Raw genomic sequence first — 9,761 nt, forward strand, 5'->3', positions numbered from 1 at the left:
TCTTCATTTACATTTCAAATGCTATCCCAAAGGTCACCTATACCCTTCCCCTGCCCCGCTCCCCTACCTGCCCACTCCCACTTCTTGGCTCTGTATTGGGGAATATAAACTTTGCAAGACCAAGGGGCCTCTCTTTCCACTAATGGCGGACTAGGCCATCTTCTGCTACATATGCAGCTAGAGACACGAGCTCTGGGGGTACTGGTTAGTTCATATTGTTGTTCCACCTATAGGGTTGCAGACCCCTTCAGCTCCTTGGGTGCTTTCTCTAGCTCCTCCACTGGGAGCCCTGTGTTACAATTTTAAAGATATAGTCCATGTGGAATTTCTGTTCAGTGCTTTCATACTACCATCATCATTTTCACTTTTTTTAAATGATTTGACAAATTGAAATGGTGTGGCATAAAAAAACAAAAACAAAAACAAAAACAAACATAGACCAAAGAAACACAGTCAAGAGTCAAAAATAACACCATGTGCTCTAGTTAAACTGAGCTGAATACCTAAATGTATTTAAGATTCAGAACCAAATAGACATGTACATGCACACGTAAACACACACAGACACACACACACACACACACACACACACACACACACACACACACACAAAATACTTTAAGATGATCAGCAGTAATTCTGGGAGTAAGAAACCAAAAGTGGGGGTAGGGGCTAGAGAGATGGCTCAGCAGCCAAGAGTATGTGTTCTTACAGAGGACCATAGAGTGGCTTCTAGCACTCACACAATCACATGTACCTCCAGTTGTAGGGAACCTGACATCATCTTCTGGACTATCCAGGCATCTACACATAAACAGCATGCACTCACAGAGACATACAAATCAAATATATCACTGTCCTACTATTGAATATCAATATGGAGAAAAAGACATCAACATAACAGAGACAAGTATATTCCTGCATTGATCCATTAAGTAGATACAACTAAAGTATGGAACCAACCTGATGTCTACAGATGATCAAATGAGGAAAACCATGAACACAGTATGTAATAGTATTCATGCATCAAAGTATGTAATCTTGTTATTTATGGGGGATATTATATAGCATGAAGTAAGTTGGATACACAAAGAAACTACTACATGCTCTCTCTCATTACTGGGTGCTTAAAAAGTGAACTGAACATATAAAGATGATCAATAGAAATGGGGAAGGATTGCAGAGAGTGGAAACAGGAAGAAATCAAATAGCAGGTACCCAGACATGGCCAGATAGAAGTAATAAATACAGTGTGTTATGGCATTTAACTTACTATGTTTTTGAAACTAAAAGAATAAAGTTTCAGGGAATCAAATTCCAAGGAATGATGAGGGCAGAGAAACATCAATTACCCTGACTTGGTTAGTGTATATCATATGTTCGTCTTAAAGAAGCACCTGGCATCTCAGACACATGCACACTTATGCATTAGTGAAATGGGTCTTTAAAAATTAAAAGAGGCCTGGGGTTAAGGTGAGTCAGAAAGTGCTTTCCCCTGAGACTAAAGTCCTGAATTCTATCTCTGGGATCCACATGATTGAAGGAGAGAACTGACTAAAGAAAGTTGAACACTGATCCCCACACATGTGCAGTGGCACATCTCTCCAACAATAAAAAAGATAAATGCTAAAAAAGAATTAGGTTTAAAGGAATTAAAACACTAAATACATGGTTAGAATATTATTTTTTCATATATTTTATGCCTATTCCAAAGAACTAAATTGAAACTCATAAATAATAATTAGTAATTTGTCATGTGACCAAGAAATTTATTAACAGCATGAAAGATGGCACTAGACTGGAGTTCAACATATAATGCAAACCCAAGCAGCTGACTGCATCCTGAGAGAGATACATGTATGCATCAGCTCACATCCAAAAGAGTTATGCAATTTAAATGTCTTTAATATACATCACTTAAATACCCTCTTTCCCTTTCATAGCAATTTCATTTTCAATGTTTTGTAGTCCAATTTTTTCTTTTAATCTTGCTTTTCTTTCTTCATATGCAAGCTTATCTCAAACGGGAGAGCTATTACAGAGCAGGCAGGTAGTTCACTAATTGAAACACTTATGGTGCACACTGGGAAACTGTAGAGGCCTTTAAGAAGCAGGGAAGCTTTAATGGGTTCTTGTGTGTTCACGGTGTAAACCTAATTCAGGGCTCTCTTGGCAATGCCGGAGGACGTTGCTAATTTACGGCTGTGATGAGCAATAAAGTAATAACGATAATCGAAAGGTATGATATTCCTCGTTTAGGGGCATTTATGGTTATGTATTAAAACTGTAAATACTTCAAAAGGCTGCAAGGCTGATCTATAGAAAATGAAAGATAAGATCTCACTGCTTTCTAAAAGTGATTTTCTAACAGAAATCTGAGCTTGACTTTATGGTTTATAAATATAAACAAAGAAAAGTGGAATGTTCAATGTCTACCCTTCTAAAAGGGCCACTTAAGAACTACAAGTGCTCAAATCCATAAGGCCTGGGAACTTCTTTCCTTTGTACATTTTAGCTTTGGGGTTTTTTTCCCCCTTCTTTCTCTGTAGCCATTGTTCTTCCTCCTAATGTCTTTGACAACCATCTACTTCCCTTCCCTTCTTCCATTTACACCTCTCTTCCTCCTACACCCCTTCAGATGCAAAGAGACAATGGTCCTGGGTTCCAGGGCCATTTTCTGGACCCCGGGCTTACACTGCACAACCTCTTGGAGAGATGTGCAAAACAATGTTTTCTCACTGCTGTCTAGCTAGGTGAGTCAGCCAGTTTATTGGAGTTACCTACACTTCCCACCATTATCTACTGCCACACCCTACTTCCCTCAATCCTTTCATTTTTTGTTTTGAACTCACTGTTGCTTTTAGCCAACTACTTCCAATTCCTTCTTTCTACAGGAGGAAGGAGTTCCCTGCTTCCCCACCTAAGTACAGCTACTGACTAATCTTCACAGAAACTCCCTGGCTCTTTCTGGGAAAAAAGCTGTCAGGCAAGACTCTGCTGACTTCTTTTATCCCTCTAGCACAATAGTCAACAGCTTTTGAAACAGAGGGCTTCTCTCTCAACTTGGAACTCTAAATAACAGCCATAGGCTAAGACTCTGGGCAGTCCTGTGCAGATGAGAGTGTGAAGAAATAGATTGGTTTTCAGTACTTTAATCCGTAGATATATTTTTTTGAATTTTTATTAGGTATTTTCCTCATTAACATTCCCAATGCTATCCCAAAAGTCCCCCATACCCTCTCCCCCACTTCCCTACCCACCCACTCCCACTTCTTGACCTTGGCATTCCCCTGTACTGGGGCATATACAGTTTGCATGACCAATGGGCCTCTTTTTCCAGTGATGGCCAACTAGGCCATCTTTTGATACATATGCAGCTAGAGACAAGAGCTCCAAGGTACTGGTTAGTTCATATTGTTGTTCTACCTATAGGGTTGCAGTTCCCTTTAGCTCCTTGGGTACTTTCTCTAGCTCCTCCATTGGGGGCCCTGTGATCCATCCAATATCTGACTGTGAGCATCCACTTCTGTGTTTGCTAGGCCCTGGCATAGTCTCACAAGAGACAGCTATATCAGGGTCCTTTCAGCAAAATCTTGCTAGTGTATGCAATGGTGTCAGGGTTTGGAGGCTGATTATGGGATGGATCCCTGGATATGGCAGTCTCTAGATGGTCCATCCTTTTGTCTCAGCTCCAAACTTTGTCTCTGTAACTCCTTCCATGGGTGTTTTGTTCCCAATTCTAAGAAGGGGCAAAGTGTCCACACTTTAGTCTTTGTTCTTCTTGAGTTTCATGTGTTTCGCAAATTGTATCTTATATCTTGGGTATTCTAAGTTTCTGGGCTAATATCCACTTATCAGTGAGAACATATAATTTGAGTTCTTTTGTGATTGGGTTACCTCACTCAGGATGATGCCCTCCAGGTCCGACCATTTGCCTAGGAATTTCATAAATTCATTTGTTTTAATAGATGAGTAGTACTCCATTGTGTAAATGTACCACATTTTTTGTATCCATTCCTCTGTTGAGGGGCATCTGGGTTCTTTCCAGCTTCTGGCTATTATAAATAAGGCTGCTATGAACATAGTGGAGCATGTGTCTTTCTTACCAGTTGGAACATCTTCTGGATAAATGCCCAGGAGAGATATTACGGGATCCTCCAGTAGTACTATGTCCAATTTTCTGAGGAACCGCCAGACTGATTTCCAGAGTGGTTGTACAATCTTGTAATCCCACCAACAATGGAGGAGTGTTCCTCTTTCTCCACATCCTCTCCAGCATCTGCTGTCACCTGAGTTTTTGATCTTAGCCATTCTGACTGGTGTGAGGTGGAATCTCAGGATTGTTTTGATTTGCATTTCCCTGATGATTAAGGATGCTGAACATTTTTTCAGGTGCTTCTCAGCCATTTGGTATTCCTCAGGTGAGAATTCTTTGTGTAGCTCTGAGCCCCATTTTTAATGGGGTTATTTGATTTTCTGGAGTCCACCTTCTTGAGTTCTTTATATACATTGGATATTAGTCCCCTATCTGATTTAGGATAGGTAAAGATCCTTTCCCAATCTGTTGGTGGTCTTTTTGTCTTATTGACAGTGTCTTTTGCCTTACAGAAGTTTTGCAATTTTATGAGGTCCCATTTGTCGATTCTCGATCTTACAGCACAAGCCATTGCTGTTCTATTCAGGAATTTTTCCCCTGTGCCCATATCTTCGAGGATTTTCCCCACTTTCTCCTCTATAAGTATTAGTATTTTTAATGACCTACCTCATCTTAACTGGTAAAGGTCCTGACCTTTGTTTCTTGAGTTCCAAATCTTCATATTACATAGTAGCCTAACATTTCCATGACCTCCCCAAAGTATTTCCATCTGGTGACAAATGTGTAGTTTCAACATTAAATCCTAAACCAACTACCAGGCTGTGTGAATGTACTGTTTTCACTAGTGTGCTTGCTACAACCATTTACAAACCAATCAGAAAACAGAAGTGTCTCTTGAGCCAGTTAGGTTCTGTACTTGCCCTCATCTCCTCACTCCTGCCATAACCAGACTCTGTTGTCCCTAAACAATGTTGTCTCTATGGTGTAGACCCTCAATAACTTGAGATGGACAATTCCATTTATCTGTGTCAGCCATGTAAGTAGGCAACATTTCCCAGTTCACTCTCCCAAAGTATAAACCAAACTTCCTGTAAGCAAATCTGCTTTTCTATCCCTGGTGCTTCTGCACAACGTCTAGATGAGGTTCAGTCTGTCCTTCATGAGTCTTTGAGCATCTTCAGGAACACTAGAAAAGAACCAGGGGGATCCAGTAGAGAAGAAGCAAAGAGTAAAACATGGGAACTGCATGCAACTGGCTGTGACTTTTGCAGGCATGGAGCAGAGGGCATGTGTGTGTAGTGGGGAGGTTGAGGACATCTTAATATTGTGTTCTCTGTCCTTTTTTCTCTCCAATCTCTTCAACATTTACCTGATTGATTTTTTTAAGTATTTACTTTGATGCCTGGCACCCCAAAGTTTTACTTGCTCATAATAATACTTCATAAAGCTTATTTTTTCAGCACTCACCTTCTTCACAAAGCTAGGAACCTTCTGAGGGCAGAAATAATTTCTAATGTGGGCTCATGTGTTGGCAGATAGAACAGTGGATCCACACACCAGGTTCCCAGTCAATAAACAGAAGGATGAATGAGTGGATTCCCATTCTTTAATGCCTCTGCTCCTAACCTCTCTATGCTAAAGATCAAACCCAGGACCATGGTAGATAAGCATTCTACCATTGAGCTGCACCCCAGTCCTCTTGCCAATACTCCAGTCAGTACTCAGAATGAACTCTTTCCATCCCAGCATTCCAGAATGACAAAAGAAGAAGCTCATACTCTGACAGCCCCACATGCCTAGACCCTGTCAGCAGCCAGCTGCTTGGCAGGATGCTGTCAACTCAGCAATTCTCTACTCATGTCCCTTGAGGAAACCATTCACCTTATCGCCACAGACAGAGTGAGGACTCCCATCTGTTACAGCTTGGAGCTGAAACCTCATAATCACATCAGCTCACAGTCTGCATATCAGATTTCCTTGTTTTAGGGAGCACTTAGGGAGATTTTCCTCTCCTTTTATTGTTGTTTTCTGTCTAGCAAGTGACCGTATTTCATCTCCACTGAGACACAATGAAAGAAATTTCCAAGCAGATTTGTTGCTTAATGATTCTAGGGAAGGTGCTTCGAACCACAAATGTCTTCCTACAAAGCTGCAAAGGAGCCAGGCTCCATGAAGTTCCAGTCAGTACAAAAGAATAGTAGAACTCCTGCCCTGGGTCAGCACTCAGCAGAAGGTGATAATAGCATCATAGGGGCTCACACCATAAGCAGAGCTCCAGTGTAAAAGTTAGTGGCCTTTGAAAATGGATGAAAGGGTTTCCAAAGACATCAGCCAGGACAGGATTTAAATTACAAGACAAGTCCTCAAACATTGGCCTGTGGGACTTTTAAGTGTCTCAGGAAATTGCTAAGCTGGGAAAATATGCCCTGACCTATTGTTAAACTCCCAAATGCTTTCATAATCAATGAATCTGCTTCTCCACTTTCTTTATATATAGACCAAAAAGTCCTAGCCTTCTCAAGGAAGAGAAAAGAGGGTGAATTTCATAGTATTTGAGCATTAAGAAATAAACATGTGTTCATTCAGTTACCACACAATTATTGAGCACCACATGACACAAACATGAATGATTTGATCCTTGCCTCGTGGTAATAAGTCTGATAGGAAAGGTAACTATCAAATTATTCACACAAAAAATATTTTGAGTTACATACTATAAAGGAAGAGCAGAGATACTATGAGAAAAATGGGGAGTGACTAGATTTGAAGCTGGGGGCGCTAGGGAAGCTGAGACTAGGAAAGAAGACTTTGAAAGAAGGGGGATGGTGAATGCAGTAAGCTGAAGAGGCACACTGAAAGCAAAGAAGCAGACATGAACAAGACATGGGGATCTCGAGATTGGCCAATGGCTCCTGTTATGTGGGCCATGGATGCCCCTTAAGGACTGACTTGAGGCAGCCCTATGACTATCAGCCTAAATGGCCACCTACTCCAAAGCCCCAGAAAGAGTGCACAGAGGATTAAGTGGTTGTCAGAGAAGCTTATTTCGGCTGAGGTGGAGATTAGAGTGAGCCTACTCGGCTTTCTCATTTGTGCTTCTCACAGAATTGAGAATAACCGCAAGCTTTGGTGTATTTCCCCATGGTTGTGAGCACTTACTGCTCAAAGTAGAAGACTTCAGATCGAGATAGTAACTGTGGGTTTATCTTACTCCTTTTAAAATATTACTCTTATTATTATGTGTATGAGTGTTTTGCCTACTTGTATGACTTTTCACCACATGCTTGCCTGGTGTTTCTAGAGGCTAGAAGAAGGCATTGGATTCCTTGAAACTGAAGTTATAGATAGTTGTGAGCTGCCAATTGGATGCTGGGAATTGAATCTGGGTTTTCTGGAAGAGTACCCAGAGCTCTTAACCACTGAACCATCTTTTCAGCATTTCTGCTCCTTGGTATCCAGTGAACAATTTGGTGATAAACCCTAAAGGATAGAGTGTAGTAAGCTGGCCAGCAGTTTACACGAACCGGGTATTTCTGGAAGGCAGGCTGGGGCTGAAAGAGACTTAGACTTCAAGAAAAGAATGATGAAGCCAAGACAAATTTTTCTGATCAAGGCCTGCGAGTTTACTAAGAGACTGTGCTTATAAGGGAGAAGGCCCATTCCCCCACGCCACCCCCAGCCCCTGCCAGTCCATTCTTGGTGCTTTGAGCCAGCCTGTAAGCAACGTGTAGGATAGGATGTGTCTCCAGAATGTCTCAAGGGTCTCTCAGCAGGTAACAGAGTCTCAGAGAAGAGCAGTGGTAGTTGACATAACAATATAGCCATCTAAGTCGGAAGGCTACACCCCAAGTGATCTCATATTCAGTGGCAGCAAAGTCTGAATCAGCCAGCTTCAAGGCTGGGGGAGGCTACAGTAGAGTAGAATGTTTGTCAACTATCTCATGTCCATAGAAGTGATGTCTATAAGCATATCTGGAACCCAGGTACTTGACTGAGCAGTGCATTTCTGAAGTTCTGAATATGTGCTCATCTCCTAAGGAAGTGACTAAAAGATCACTGTTTTCCTACATGGGGGACTCAGCATAATCCATGTCACATGAACCGATGTCTAAAATGTTCACTTTCATAGTTTCTAATATCTCCTAAGAGAAATTTCTTAATAACTGCTCCATGATTAGAAGTGCTGTCCTGAATGCCTCATTTAATCCCCCTTAGATCCTAGGAGGTGGGTGACATTATGTCTGTTTTACTAATGTCAACACAGAGACACACCTAGAACATCTTGTGCCAGTCTTGAGGCTTAAGAAGTTTAAGCCAGAGATCATGTGTGAGCTTCCTTGATCCTAAAGAATGATGACCAGGCCCCATCTATGGACCAGAGGAACAATCGCCTTGTGTCTGTGGTCATCATAGGAGGACTGGATGACCTCTGTTGAAATTCCCACTTCCCTGATTGAATTTTTCTGTCTCTAGAAGCCAAGGATCCAAGATACTAACCACTTCTGGAGTTAACAGGATCCTAACTAGATTAAAATTTCTCCTTTAGCCCCATGCCTTCAGGTTCATCTTCTCAACACCTGCTTAAATCTCTAACTGGCTATTGTTTAAATATAACGTATTCCCTTTGAAATTTCCATTGAAATTTAATTCTCATTATGGTATATTGAAAAATGTGACCAGGTAGGACCTTGTAAAGGCAAATAGGGCTGTTCCTTCCTGAATAATTAATTCATTTACATCATTAATGGTTTCCTGGGTTATCCTGAGAGTGATGTGGTCTGAAAGACCTTTTGGTTAAGTCTTTCACAGTTCCCTCTCTCTTACATGGGATACCCCAAACTGCCTTGATATAAGTCAGCAGAAAGGATATCACTAGCTATAGACCCCAAACCCACACCACACCCATGAGCCAAATCCACTCCTTTCTGATTTGCCAATGCTATAGTACTTCATACTCTAAACAACAACAAAAAATCCCTCAAAATTGTGGACCTAGTAGTGGTGTTAGCTATTTTCTCATCTTGATGACCAAGCACATGCCATTGCTTCATGGAGGATGGACTTACTTTTCATGATTTAAAGAGGCACATCATGGGGAAAGCACAACCATGGAGCAGCAGCTCACATTTGGGTGGAACAGAAAACATAGAGAGGGCTGGGAGCAAGGTAAGGCTATAAATCTATATGAACACCTCCTAGCAACTCACTTCCCATGGCAAGGCCCTACAGCTCCCAAAGGTTCGATCTCATATCCTAACCTCAGCATCTGATAAGAGAGGCTTGGGACACTCAAATAGAACTGGATGCCAGCTGGTTTAAAGACAGCATCCCTCTAAAGCTATATGCTTCTCACCACATCTCACTGTTTCAGATTTCTTTGGAGGAAAGGACATAGATATACATTACTCTAGAAGTTACTACAGAAAGCACATAGAATATTTTATATATTCTGTACTAACAAAAAAAATCCACTCAAAGAAACACTTAAAGGGCAAATGGCCAACATCACACATTCCATGATTAATTGAATTCTAGTGTTTTGCACAGCCACCTTCATTTGATATTCCACCCATAAATAATGCCCAGCACTCCTCTCTGACGATGATATGAAATTAGAGGCAAAGGCATGTGACTCCTATAGGGAAGAACAAAGGAGACTGTAACT

The sequence above is a fragment of the Mus musculus genome, chromosome 1 (genome assembly GCF_000001635.26).
Source record: "Mus musculus strain C57BL/6J chromosome 1, GRCm38.p6 C57BL/6J".
Lineage (NCBI taxonomy): Eukaryota > Metazoa > Chordata > Mammalia > Rodentia > Muridae > Mus > Mus musculus.